Below are 13771 nucleotides of genomic sequence, written 5' to 3' on the forward strand. Positions count from 1 at the left end.
AAGGGCATAATTGGGTTTCCAAAATAGTAGCACAAGGCGATAAGCCCGCATCGTGCAAGCTAGAGCACCGCTATAGGGCAAGCACCGCCTGGTAGATCGCGGGCTATAATGCAAGTGCCGCCCGGTGGATAGCACTCTATAAGGCAGGTGCCGCCCCCTGGATCTCTCCGGGCCAATTTCTGCAGTCTAGCTCTGTGTCCTTAAGGGTATTTTGGTCAATTTTCATCCATATATAAGTCCTAAACACGGGATTGAGGCCCTAAGTCAGCTAATTTCACTACTTTTCATCAAAATTCACTCAAGAAACATCAAGAACAAGCCTAGAGTTCAATTAAGGGGTTCAAGTTTAAAGCAAATTCCACAGAAAATTCCACGAATTCTTAATCTAAGGTATGCATAGTGTTCATCCACGGATTCCTTTTGTCTGTGGAGTTCAAGAATCTATCTTTGAATACTAAATTATGATTATTTCTTGGTGATATGATTTTATACATGTTGGTGGTTGTTATTTGTGTTGTAAAGTAGTATTTTGATGTATTTTCATGGAGATTATGATTATGTTGGTTGGAACCCATGAATTTGAGTTGTTTAATATGGTGAAACCTATGCCTTAAAGAGTGAACGCAAGGTGTTTGATAAAAAGCTTAAGATGCTAGAAATTCATGTTTCCATGGTTCCAAAGTATCTAAATAACAAGTCAACGTTAACTATTATACTTCAGTATGAATTCCATGCTAGTGTAGTGTTGTTATTGTTGTGGTATGAAGCATTCATGATAACGGAGTTATACAATATGTACATGATATATATATATATATATATATATATATATATATCCATGCACTCCCTACCATGCACAAGATGTTGAAAAATTACATGTGATATAATATCCCCTACTTATGATGTTATGAAGTGTGAACTCCAATCTACTGATCAAGTCAGTCATGTGTGTCAGTTTCCTTCTATCGAGTCCTGGGGGTATTCGTACCCAAAAAATATAGTTGTGTGCCTATATCCATGTCATGTTTCACAAAACCCAAAATCAATGCATGATTCAGTAGAAATCAGTAAACCATGTATTAGAATACAGATCTCGATATCACGTAATCATGATTCCAGTTACTATGTATGCATGTTTGCACTCTTACGTTTATATCAGTCAATCAATTAGCATTGTTCATGCATGTAAGCCTTTTTCATTTAGCCTACCTCACTCGTATACTCAGTACTTTATGTTATACTGACACATTTGCGCTATGGTGATTTCTTTTATGTTACACCATAGGTTCAGAGACACGAGTTCCAGATCAGCAGTAGCATTCCAATTGCAGCATTGCAGTTAGTCCTCATCCATTTGAGGACGATATTATTTTATTTCATTCATTATTTTAGTTTAGTTTTGCCAAAGAGAGTTAGTTGGAGACATGTTCCTTCAACTCCTTATTCCAGACAGTTTTAGAGGCTTTCAGATTTACTTTAAATTTTAAATTTTTTTGGATATTCATTACCCTTACCCAATATGTATGTCATGTTTTATCAGATTCTTCATCCAGTTGAACCTTATGGCCTAATGTTTATGTTTTCTGCATTATTACATCATATATTGCTCTGTACAGGCACATATATCAATCATGGGTTAGTTTGTGGTCCTTTGGGGTCATAAGCACCGTGTAGCATTCCGGTTTAGAAAATTAGGGTGTTACATATACCATGTAGGTCAACCAAACCATTAATTCTTCAACAAGAAACTAAGAAATTTGAGCCTCCAAGGTTGATTACACACTTTCCCAATTAGGGTTTCAAGCTTAGAATTCAAAACTACGTTATGAGATAAGTAATACCCAAAGAAGAAAGGGTTTTTGCTTATATATGATTTGGGATTCATCCATAACATTTTACAATTTTGCCCTTGACCCAGTTCCTACTGATACGTAATCGCATGTGTTTGACTGCGACCACAGTTAGGTTCTGCGACTACTGTTAGGTTCTGCGATCGCCTTTGCTGACCACCTGGATTGACGGCGACTGCGGTAACCAAGGCTGACTGGTTCAAGTTTCCAACTGCACTCCTTTTTCTTTCATTTGCTCCATTTTAGCTCCATTCCATATATGCTCGTCTTTTTTACTTTATATCTACAAAATATAGGTGTTAGCGAACTTAAATTTGGATAATACCTTATTTTCTAATACAAAACATCGTAGTGTGTGTGTATAATTTGTATGAATAAATGGTAGGATTACCACTCATCAACACCCCCAACTTAGACATTTACTTCTTCTCAAGCAACACTACCTCTTACCATGAGACCTTTATCATGTGTGCCCTTATTTGTGTTCCCAATGACCATGAAGACTCCAACTTCGTTGCTACCACAAAAAATTTTTCACACATGGATAGAAAAGTATTATCAATGCCCCTCATCATAAGATGGAGTGAAAAAGTATGCAATGGATCTTGGGGAGCGACTATTTGACAATTACTAACACTCTAGAAGTGACTCACAAGCCGTCTCCAATTATGTTATATATCCACTTATCCCATTGTGTAGAAGATGACAAAATCACCTTCCTTAATTAACTTGCATGCCCCCTCACAAGAAAGAAAGGTTCACACACCTAGTTACCACTTACGCTACAAGTAAAATTAAGTGCAATCACTTGCTCTCTCAAGGAATTCTCTATAATACAACTACCATGCCATAGGCTTACCCTTATTTTCAATCGCCACTACAATGACCAAAGTTGTTTGGATATCACAAAGAGCCTTTTTAGCTTGTAATGTAGGTTTAGGGTAGGGTAGGATAAAAATTTCGGAGAACAAGGCTATGCCCTCCTTGAACTTCTACATCAAATTCTCATCACTTTTTGCTTATTGGACCACTTCTTTTTCTTTTGTTGCTTTACTTGCTTTGTCTCTTCTGCGTTACTCAAAATATTTTCACCTCTTTTCTTCAATTATTACGCTTGCATCAAGCTTCATGCACTCATTCTTTTGACGGACTATCTTTTCCTTCAAAGCAAAATGCTTAATTGCTAGGCTCGTAGGTTCTTTTCCTCTTTATGGCTTCGTGGCTCAATCTACACTTTATTTCTTTTTCTATCACCCCCAACTTAGGCGTTTGGCCTTAATTTCTATTCTTACATTCAAGAAGGATAGATTTCAAGAGAGGATAAATAGAAGGATCACTGCTTATAATGTGGTTAGCAATTAAAAGTCCAAAAGGGTCAAAGAGGGTGACTACGGGTAACTCATACGTATTGGTAGGTATTTTATGCTAAAGTAGGTTTCTAAAATCATAAAATGGCCTATGATTATTTTACCCACCAAGCAAAACAAAAATTTAGTTTTGAAAGACTAATGGGAAAAGTTCTAGATGGTACAAGTATACATGAAATGTAGACAATTAAGCTCACACACATGACATGTGAATCTTGTAAAGGGGGTTAAATTGTTCTCGTCGCTTGAGAATAGGGTGGATTATCACCTATTTTTCAGCAATCAACTTTCGGAGTAAAAGAAAGAGAAAGAATTTTGTCACAAAGTTGCTCACGTCCTTGCCTTTGACTTCTTGCAAAAAATTTTGGATGGAGGGGGGTTCTTGCTTTTGTACCTAGACCATGCATAATTTTCTACCCCTGGCAACAAACCAAGCTATCGTCTTACATGGCAAACTATAGTATGGGCGAACTTCCATATAGTTACTAAGACTTCACCAATAAGTGTGAACGTCAACCCCAATCATCGATTCCATGGGTACAAAGACTTCCCTTGCATCTATTGTTAGAAACTAAAATCACGAATTAACAAAACAAGAATAAAATAACTATTCCGTATAGGTGTGAGCAGCATCAGAGTGCCCGAATATTACAACCCAAATAAAAAGTAAGAATTATCCAAAAGAGCAAAAAAGTAGGCAGAATGTCAATAATACATGCCCAAATCAAATAAATAAGGAGACACCCCCAACTAAAAAGATAGCAGTGTCCCTACTGCATAAATAATTAAAGAAAAAAGAGATAAGGGTTCTCCCTGAATTCGCATAAAGGGCTTCTATCACTCTCGGACCCTGCATCATTACCATCCTCCTCAAAATCTGCAGCTGGGGCCTCATCATCACTGTCCACCCAAGAAGCTGGAAGCCTGCTTTGGGGTTTTAGAACCTTCTTAGACCTTTTACCTCTTTCCACATCTTGGTAAAAACCTTGTCCCTCTTTTTATTCCTAGTGATCATTTTTTCATGTGCACTCCGAAAGTTCCGGTGTTATGCCACAAAAGAGGAGTAGGCTTCCTCAAGCCAATAAATATTAGCTTTTTACTTCTTTTGGTCCTCTCTAAACTCATCATAATCGGCATATGACACATATGAGTGATGGGTGGTGGAGGTCTCTCCCAGCTCTTAAGGTAAGCTAGACACAAGATCTTTAATGGTTACAATATTAACTCCAATCTCTTCAAAAGGTCCCATGGTGGTTGGCTTATGAGGATCGGGTTCACTACATGTTGGCTCTTTCAAGTTGATCTTTCTTTTCTTTCTCTTGCCTGGTACGCTCTCTCTTCGAATCCATAATGGGTAGATGGGGGCAGTAGGACACACCTATGTATCACTAGCATACTTTCTACCCATTCTCTCTTGCAAAGTTCAGTAATCGGGGAGGGTTAAAAGAGATTTGTACCACCTTGGTTTTTAAAATGATCAATTTTATTGACCATGAGTTGACCAACATCCAAAATGGATACCGTCTAAAATACAAGCAACCATCTGAGCATGCAATTCAGGGACTGTTATTATGTGGGTGCAAGGTGAAACTCAGCTACAAATGATATGCAACCATATCCAAGCCTCAGAAGTGAAGTCATTCATGGAGATGTTGCTTTTAGTTTTGGTCCACAAGACTTCCTTTATGGGACATAGCCGTAGTGCCAACCAATTCCCTAATTTACACCTCTTTACTTTGAATTTACCCATGTCTGCCTTCTTAAGCCCATAAACATCATTGATTTACTTAGCCTAAACTTTCACCGACTTTCTTCATAGCTTTACAATCAAATTGAGTGGGTCTGAGAAAGATACTTCACTAATGTTGGCATAAAATTCACAGAGCCATTATTCATTTGCAAGGCATGGATCAGGGGCAAAGCACTTCCGCCCTGTCGCTTTAGGTTTGTCGTGAAAAGTTGATAGCTTCTTTGGTACATTCTCCAAACAAATTCCTCTTTCCAAAAAAAAAACTTCGTCTTTGAAAGATCACTGTAGTAGTGAGTGTGGCATTCAGGTGCCATGAATCTAATGTGATCAAACTTATCCACGAGGTTATCTTGAAAGCACTAAACACATATTATATCTTTCAATGTTATTTGAATCATGTAAGCTTTGCTAGATTGATCATTAAAGTTCATTGGACTAGGTGCTTGGGGTTACTTGGCTAAAAATTAGAAGTACGGGTTTTTTGACATGGTAGGAACCTGCCCTCAGTTACCGCAATCACAGATCAGAACTGCATTCACATTATTGCGGTAACGGTCTATAACCATTATCGCGACACCTAAGGTTGGTTCCATGTCTGTTCTGTATGTTTAACTTCCTCCCAATTCTAGACTGCTAGCATATTATACAATATGGGTGTAAATAACGGTCATGTGAACAATGCTACCGGTGTATGTAAATGTTCCCTTCAAATGTAATTATCTACCTTTCTTACACACTATTGGGTACTCAAGGTTTCCCAACTTATGTGCATACCTCAATCAAGAAATCAACACCACAACCATGATAAGTATGTCAACATGTAAAGTATAACAATTAAAACTCCAGGCCCTTTCTTAGTCATGCACTTAATGGCCTACTTGCAAAATTAAAAATAAGGATTCATTTCACCTAACCAAGTTGTGATGCAAGAGGGATATGCCCGGAGGTAGTTTGAGAGCTTACAACTTGGCCAATAATATGGCTTAGATTTGAGAGGACAATCTTAAAAAGGGAGTGTAAGCGAAATGAAGGAGACTAAGGGTTAAATAACTGAAATGACCATGACTACAGTAAAGGGTCGCGACCGCTAACACCCATGTAACCGTGATCGTGCATGGGGGCTGCGATCACAGTGACTGAGAGCAGTTCTGCTCCCCTATTTTCCCCTATTCAGTATTTTACTCAATTTTCACAGATTTTTCCCTGTTCAGTTGTAATCCAAGGTACCACAAATACATGGGATATTCAAATGCAATCCAAAGTACCACAAATGCATGGGCTATTTAAAACTCATTCAATGCAATCCAAAGAACCACAAATGCATGGGCTATTCAAATGCAAAAAGATAATATCTACACTATAAGAATATAACACAAAGGATACAAGCCACTCTCGTGGCATTTGTGGGTTACCTCCCACCTAGCACCTTAGTTATCATCGTGGCATAATGTCTTCCTTCTGTCAATCTTATGGCGGGTCCTCAAATCCCTCATTTATCACTATCTCAATTTCAAAATGCACCACAGATACTACTTGGAGCTCTGCGATTTGCTTATTTGACTTACAAATTTTGAACGAGACCTCATTTTCTTGTACCCAAGATTTTATCTCCCCCAACTCTAGATCGACAATACCTCTCTCAGTGGCCAAGAAAGGACAACAAAGAATGATAGGAACCTCTTGGTCTATCTCACAATATAATACAATGAAATTCGTTGAGAGAATAAATTTGTCCACCTTTACAAGGACATCAAATAATATACCCACTGTCCTTTCTATGGACCAATCCGCCATCAAAAATCATATCGAGGTTGGTATAGGAGTGTCCAAGCCAAGTTTCTTATAGATGACATACGGCATTAGGTTGATGTTTGCACCAAGGTCTCAAAGAATTTTTGTAAACACATGAGTCTTATGGTGCAAGGGATAGTGAATGCTCCAGGGTCGTTGTTCTTTTTTGCAACTTTGCTATGCATGTTAGAATTACACCCATGAGAAACTTCAATGGTATCACCTCAATGACCTTCTTCTTGGACATTAACTTAGCATATCCCAAAATCTCTTATATCGCCTTGAGTAGTGGTATATTTATTAAGAGGTTGCTAAATTTTGTCATAAATTTTCTCAATTTGCCACTCTCTTTCTTTTTATACAACTGTTGAGGGAACGGAGGAGGAACATGGATGGTTGGATTTTCTTCTTCTTGAGGTTTTTCAACTTTGACCACTTCTTCATCTCTTTTATCTATCTCTTTATCATCATTTGCTTTTCTTCTTTGAGGTGTCACCTCCTTTGCCTTGGCCTTGGGCATATTTTCACTCACATCTCCTCTAAGGGGATTTTCAAGTGATTTTCCACTTCTAGTGAAAATTGCTAGGACTTTTTCTTTACTCTTTGGGTTATCAATTGTGTCACTCGGAAGTCCAACTCTATCCTTTGCATTTAGTTGTATGGAGATTTGGCCGACTTAGGTCTCCAATTGTTTGATAGAGGTGGAGTGAGACACCACTATTTGCGAGAGTACGGAGAAGTCACCCTTCAACTCACGGACCATTTTGTCCGTACCTTCAACTCTACTCAAGATTCATGCCAAAACATCTTCAATCTCGAACTTTTTGGGGTCAATGATAGTTGACTCTTTGGCCTTAACCCTATCATAAAGAGGAACGTAGCTGTCATATTCATGTTCCCTATCTCTCCAATCTCTATCTCGGTCATGATCCATCCAACCTTGATTCTTACCTTGCCTTTGATAGGCGAGGCGGGAACACCCCGAGTAGTTTGCCAAGTACCAAATTTCTTCATCCAACTTTGTTGCCTCATCATCATCTTCATAAGGCTTTAATGTTATGGTATTTACCACTTTTGCGGGTACACCCATAACATGTTTTGTTAGAAGCTTACGTTGGGTCATCATCTTGGCCATTATTCTCCTCCTTCTTCTCTTATCACTTTCTTTGATTATTATTCACCATAGAGGTAGTAGAAGGGGTCTTAGGAGCATCAGCATCATGGGTGTGCCACCCCCGAGTTTGTTTGGATACTTCACTTACCAAACAAAAAGCTGCAAGATGATGCAATTTTACAATAGAGCCACCTACCGCATTATCCACAACCATTTTGTTCAATGAGTCAAAAACTCTATAAAAAATTTCAAGGAGCAACTTATCCGGGACCTCATGATTTGGGCATTGGGATAGCTTTCCATTAAACCTCTCCCACGCTTCAAACAATGGTTCTCTATTCAATTGCTGGAAGTTTACAATCTCATCCCTCTTTTGAAGCATCTTTTATAGTGTGAAGTATCTATCAAGGAACACTGTGGTGAGCTCCTCCCAAGATGTGATTGAGCCAGGTGGAAGTGAGAGGAGCCATAAAACTGCCTCGCCCATTAGTAAAAATAGGAAGATTCGAAGACGGATGGATTGTTGTGTAATATATGCTTTGTTAAATGCCTCACAAACTTCCACAAAGTTTTTCAAATAAACATTTGGGTCCTCATATGCTTGACCCCCATGTAATCCTTTCATTTGCAACATGTGAAGCATAACTCTAGTCATATTAAACATATTATTTCCGTTGGTTGGCGGGATGCGGATAGTGCTTGTTTGCCCCACTTTATTTAATTTTCCCTCATTATCTTGTGGGATATCAAAGGGGAAAAATTACTTGCATTATCGCTCATCGCTCCATTCACACTTTGATCACCCATAAAATTTTCAAAAATAACAAATAAAGTAAATTACCCCACTCTGGATATTCCCAAGTAAGAATAACACCACACAACTAAAATCTATATTTCACTCCTCGACAATGATTCTATTTTGATAACGCTCTACTCACTCCAATGATTTTAGGGTGAGGCGGTCATTGTTAAATAACCCAATGTAAATTAGGGTCGAATCTCAAGAAGTGAATGCTAGACTTCCAACCTATAGGTACTCAAGTTACTATAAGGTTACCCAGAATGCTAATGGAAACAACATGTATAGGTAAATGAAGGGATTTGATTTGTTTGAAAATTCTTCACACAAACTTTAACAATTGCGAGGTAAATGCAATCTTTGGTTTGAATTCAAAATTTGGAGAAATCTTGGGATTATGTCTCCTTAGAGGTGAAGCATATGGGACAATATTTGTTTATCCTGGGATTTAGTCATTAATTAATGGATAGGCTATGTCGAAGATCAATGGGGTCAATATTTCAACAAAACCCCAACGATATCACCCATTAGCCCTTTCAAGCACCTAACAAGTATGGAGTTCATATAGCTACCCAAAACCTCAACCAAGCATCCCTATTTCTAGGGTGATGCTCTTGACACGATTTACACTCCCTAAACACTTATTTCTAAGATTTCAAATGGTAGTAAACCATAGGCTTAGTTGCTTACCATTGCTTTGTCCCCCGATAACCCTCTTTTAAGGATGTTATGGGTTACCTAATATTTACCTAAATCCCTCTTTCGAGTATGTCAAAGGGTTTCTAGATCTTGGAGCTTTCACCCATCAAAACCATTTGGATATTTGGAGTTTTCACCCATTAAATTCCAATATATAAGCTCAAAGAATGGTGAAATCCATACTCAACAACTAAAATACATGCAAACACAACAATACCCACACACAATCACACTCTAGTTCAACATAATCTTAAGACTAAATTACTTAGCTACTCATAAAGAAGGTAAAAAGAGATATACCATGTGGGTCAACCAAAGCATTCATTCTCCAACAAGAAACTAAGAAATTTGAGCCTCCAAGGTTGATTACACACTTTTCCAATTAGGGTTTCAATCTTAGAATTCAAAACAATGATATGAGATAAGCAACACCCAAAGAAGAAAGGGTTTTTCTTATATATGATTTGGGATTCATCCATAACATTTTATCATTCTGACCTTGGGCCAATTCCCACTAATCCGAGATCACATGATTTTGCCCGAGATCATGGCTACGCGATCATGGTTAGGTTCTGCGACCGCACTTTGCTGACCACTTAGACCGATGGCAACCGCGATCTTGATAACTGAGGTTGACTGCTTCAGGTTTCTAGCTGCACTTCGTTTGCTTCTATTTGCTCTCTTTTTAGCTCCATTCCACATATTCTCACCTTCTTCATGTCATATCTGCAAAATGTGGGTGTTAGTTCACTTAAATCTAGATAATGCCTCATTTTCTAATGCAAAATGATGTTGGGCGTATTTATACATCTAAACACCATAACTTACTCATGTTTTAGCTAAGTTTTAAGGATAAAATACATAATTCTTGCACTTCATCTATTTTTAGTTAAGTGAGCTGACCTATGTGATTAGCATGCTTTTCAGGTACTAATGAGGAAGATTATGACACTTTGGGAACCTGTGTATAGCAAAGGAAACTTCACATAAAAGGAAAGCAGCTTTTGGACTAACTATGATATATGGGAACTTTTTTCCGGGCAAACTCAATATTTTTAAATAGTTAAGGATGCAGTAGCAATTTATTAGAGAAGGATGTTATTAAAAGCCTTATGGATGAGTTTTTAGGGATGATTGTATTATTTTGGAAAACAAGAGAAAGTGGCTTAGCTTAAGAAGAAAGAGAGAGAAACATTTTTCTCTCTTATTTTCGCTATTCATCTTCTCTACCAAGATCGTTCTAAGTTTTGGTATGATGAATATTTCTATTGTGATTTCCATTTTATTCATGAGTAGCTAAGTTTATTTGTTAGGGTTATGGAAACCTTGTAGTATACTCTCTATTGCTATGGGTTTTTGAATTTATGATGTGTTAATTCACTTATATCATTACTCTCTTCGTTATGATTGAATTCTCATAGTTGCAAACATAGGGAATGTGCCATTATAGCAATAACTTGTTCGATAGAAAAGTTACTATTTGGAAAAGAGAGTAGTGACAAGAAAATAGGGTTTCCAATCTCTATTTTACACGTTAATGACTTAGCAGGATTAACTACTTGGAGAGTTTGTATGATTGGTTGTACACTTTGGATTCGAGAGAACTAAGGTGAATAAATCATTGATGGTTGAGAAACACTTGGATTTAGTATTAGAATACATCTCTCTATAAGTGCATGCATGTATAAATCCTTATTACTCATAGTTAATAGAGAAGTAAAAGCTACAAGGTGGACATAACCCTAACTTGTCATTCTCTATGATCAAATATTAATACACATATTGCTTCATTGTTATATTGTAACCATCATTTCAAATATAAACCAAAACCCCCCATTCAAGAACCTTTGATGAACAGTCCAGTAACAACTACAATACTTAGTAACACAGTATTCCCTGTGGGATTCGACATCCAACCTGGTTGGGTTCTATATTTGACAGTGACCGCTTACTCTTTTGTAAGAGAGGTGTAATTTGGGCGTATCACAAAACATAGTAGTGTGTGTATAATTTGTACGAATTAGTGGTAGGATTGGAACTCATCAGAAACTTTCAATTCTTAGATCTTAGGAGCTAAACATAAGTCCATAATCACCATGTTAGAGAATATCAGGCATAAAATAATAAATAGACATGTCGATATGATCAGATTTGTTGAAGCATTGATTTTAGACATTGCACCTATGGGAAGAACTATTTTGGAAGATAACAAGGAATATTCAAATAGGTGTAGAGTACTATGGAATAGAATTAATGGTTTGGAAATTGGGTATGGGGGGTATAGATTTGTAATTCACTTGGATAAGAAGTATTGTGACGGTATGTTATGGATGTTAAGAGGTATTCCTTGTCCTTATGTTATTTATGCTTATTATTAATTACTTGAATGAAGATCATGATCGGCATGTAGAGTACTGGTATAGGAAAGAAACCTTTCTTAAGTCTTATAACCATTTCATTCAACCAATTACCAATATAAGAATATGGTCTGGAACAAAAAACCCATAAATTGAGCCTCTAAAACCAAGAAATATACCAGGAAGACCTAATAAGAATAGAACGAAGAGCAAGGATGAGCAAAAACGTAGGCCAAAGTATCAAAAAAAGATATTAACATGACCTATTCAAGATGTAATCAAGTCTACCATAACAATATTATGCGTCCAAAAAGAGTAATACCTAAATCAATTTCATAATAGTTACCAATTGTTGTAAAGTTAACATATTGTTTAACTTTTCATATTTCTATTTGTCTGCTATAATGGGATAGGGAGAAGCTATAGTACTCAACCTAGCATTCAACCTACACCCTCACGAAATTCACCACAACAGCCATAATCAAGTTCTATTTGTGGTGACACTAGTGCAATGCCAAGAGATACCTACACTGAAAGTCAGGCAGCAAAAGTAATTGATATATGTTCTATCTTTATATTATCATTATTATTATTATTAGTGAAAACTGTTGAGAATATTATGTTGTATTTATTTTTCTTTCCAGCATCATGGAATTATAGTCTAGGATGGGGTATTATTTACAGTCAAGTTTCACGTTCCATACATATGCAACTACATAATTTAGCCAATCAGGATCTATTTGTGCCAACACATCTATTGTGCCAAGAGTACCTCAAATAAAGGTATTAAGTGGGGTCGGTAGAGGTTAAGGTGGTGCTGGTAAAGGTAAAGGTGGGGCCGGTAAAAGTCAATGTGGTTCTAGTAAATGTCAATATGGTTTTGGTAGAGGTGAAGGAGGAACTAGCAGAGGTCAATATGGTGTTGATAGGGGAGGTGAAGGAGGAACTGGAAAAGGTCAAGTAGGGAATGGTAGAGGATTGGGAAGAAAAATAGCTCTATGCAAGAGGGACCCATTTGAAAGTGGAAAAAAATGCTTCTTTTTGTCAAGTTCCACCTTTGCCAACAAACAAGAGGCCATACAATGCTATCTCATTTGTTATTGCTACTGGATACAAAAGATCTACAACTTATTTTGATGATTAGTCTGATCCAGCAACTGGAACCTAAGTGTACAATGTATTTATCTCTATCTCATTCTTTACCTATAACTATGTTTTCATTCAAGTTTTCAATGATCATTGTCTTGCAATTTTGTCTGATTTTGCACCCTGATACACAAGTGAGAGGGTTCTTTATAGAGGTACAATTTAAAAGAGTTCTTCACCAACCAATATAGATATTGGTTTTAAACCTCGTGGCCTAAAGTGAACTAGTAAAAATGCAGTCATTAGTACACAATTGTAATAAATAAAAGCAAATAAGAGAAACAAAGTGGATGCAACCAAGTTTTATCATCAGTGTGATCTTCTAAGACTTGTTAATTTCGAAATGATCTATATGCATGATATTCTAATAAAAGTTATACTCTCATTTTGAACAAATTGTGTTATTAGTTTTTGAACAAATTTTTCTTAGGCAACAGTTAATGACTTTGTGGTATGCTGCAGTAGTACTATTATTCTCAATGTTGAGCTATTTTATGCACTTTATGTTGAACACCTTATTTAGTGATGTGATGCACTTTTTAGCTTAACTTTGAGTAGTTTTCATATGATATGCTTCTTAAGTGTTTTAGTACTTACAAATACTTATGTTTTAGTTCATTTTTTAGCAATACTTTTAGAAGCTACAAATATGTGGTTATGCTTAGTTGGGTGGCAATACTTTGTTGCACAACTGGACACAAATTAATTGATAATGTGATTGTCATACAAAATATGTTAATTCATTCACAGTAAACATGTCAAAATGATACAAAATAGACTGCCCAAACAACTTTATTACATACTAACAACGATAAACTACTCAATATCCAATTGTCTTTTCAATACCCAAGATTAACTACTACCTTACACTAAACTAATGAACTACTTTACGGTAAGA

The 13771-nt window shown here is 36.8% G+C and overlaps 1 non-coding gene across 1 annotated transcript; it reads left to right on the top strand.

Moving 5' to 3' along the window:
- Nucleotides 1–8141: 8141 nt before the first annotated feature.
- Nucleotides 8142–8253, top strand: LOC124886864. Its single transcript, XR_007044269.1, has one exon. It is a non-coding gene; the product is annotated as a small nucleolar RNA R71 (small nucleolar RNA).
- The last annotated feature ends 5518 nt before the right edge of the window (nt 8254–13771 follow it).

Source organism: Capsicum annuum, chromosome 8 (genome assembly GCF_002878395.1).
Source record: "Capsicum annuum cultivar UCD-10X-F1 chromosome 8, UCD10Xv1.1, whole genome shotgun sequence".
In the NCBI taxonomy this organism is placed as follows: domain Eukaryota; kingdom Viridiplantae; phylum Streptophyta; class Magnoliopsida; order Solanales; family Solanaceae; genus Capsicum; species Capsicum annuum.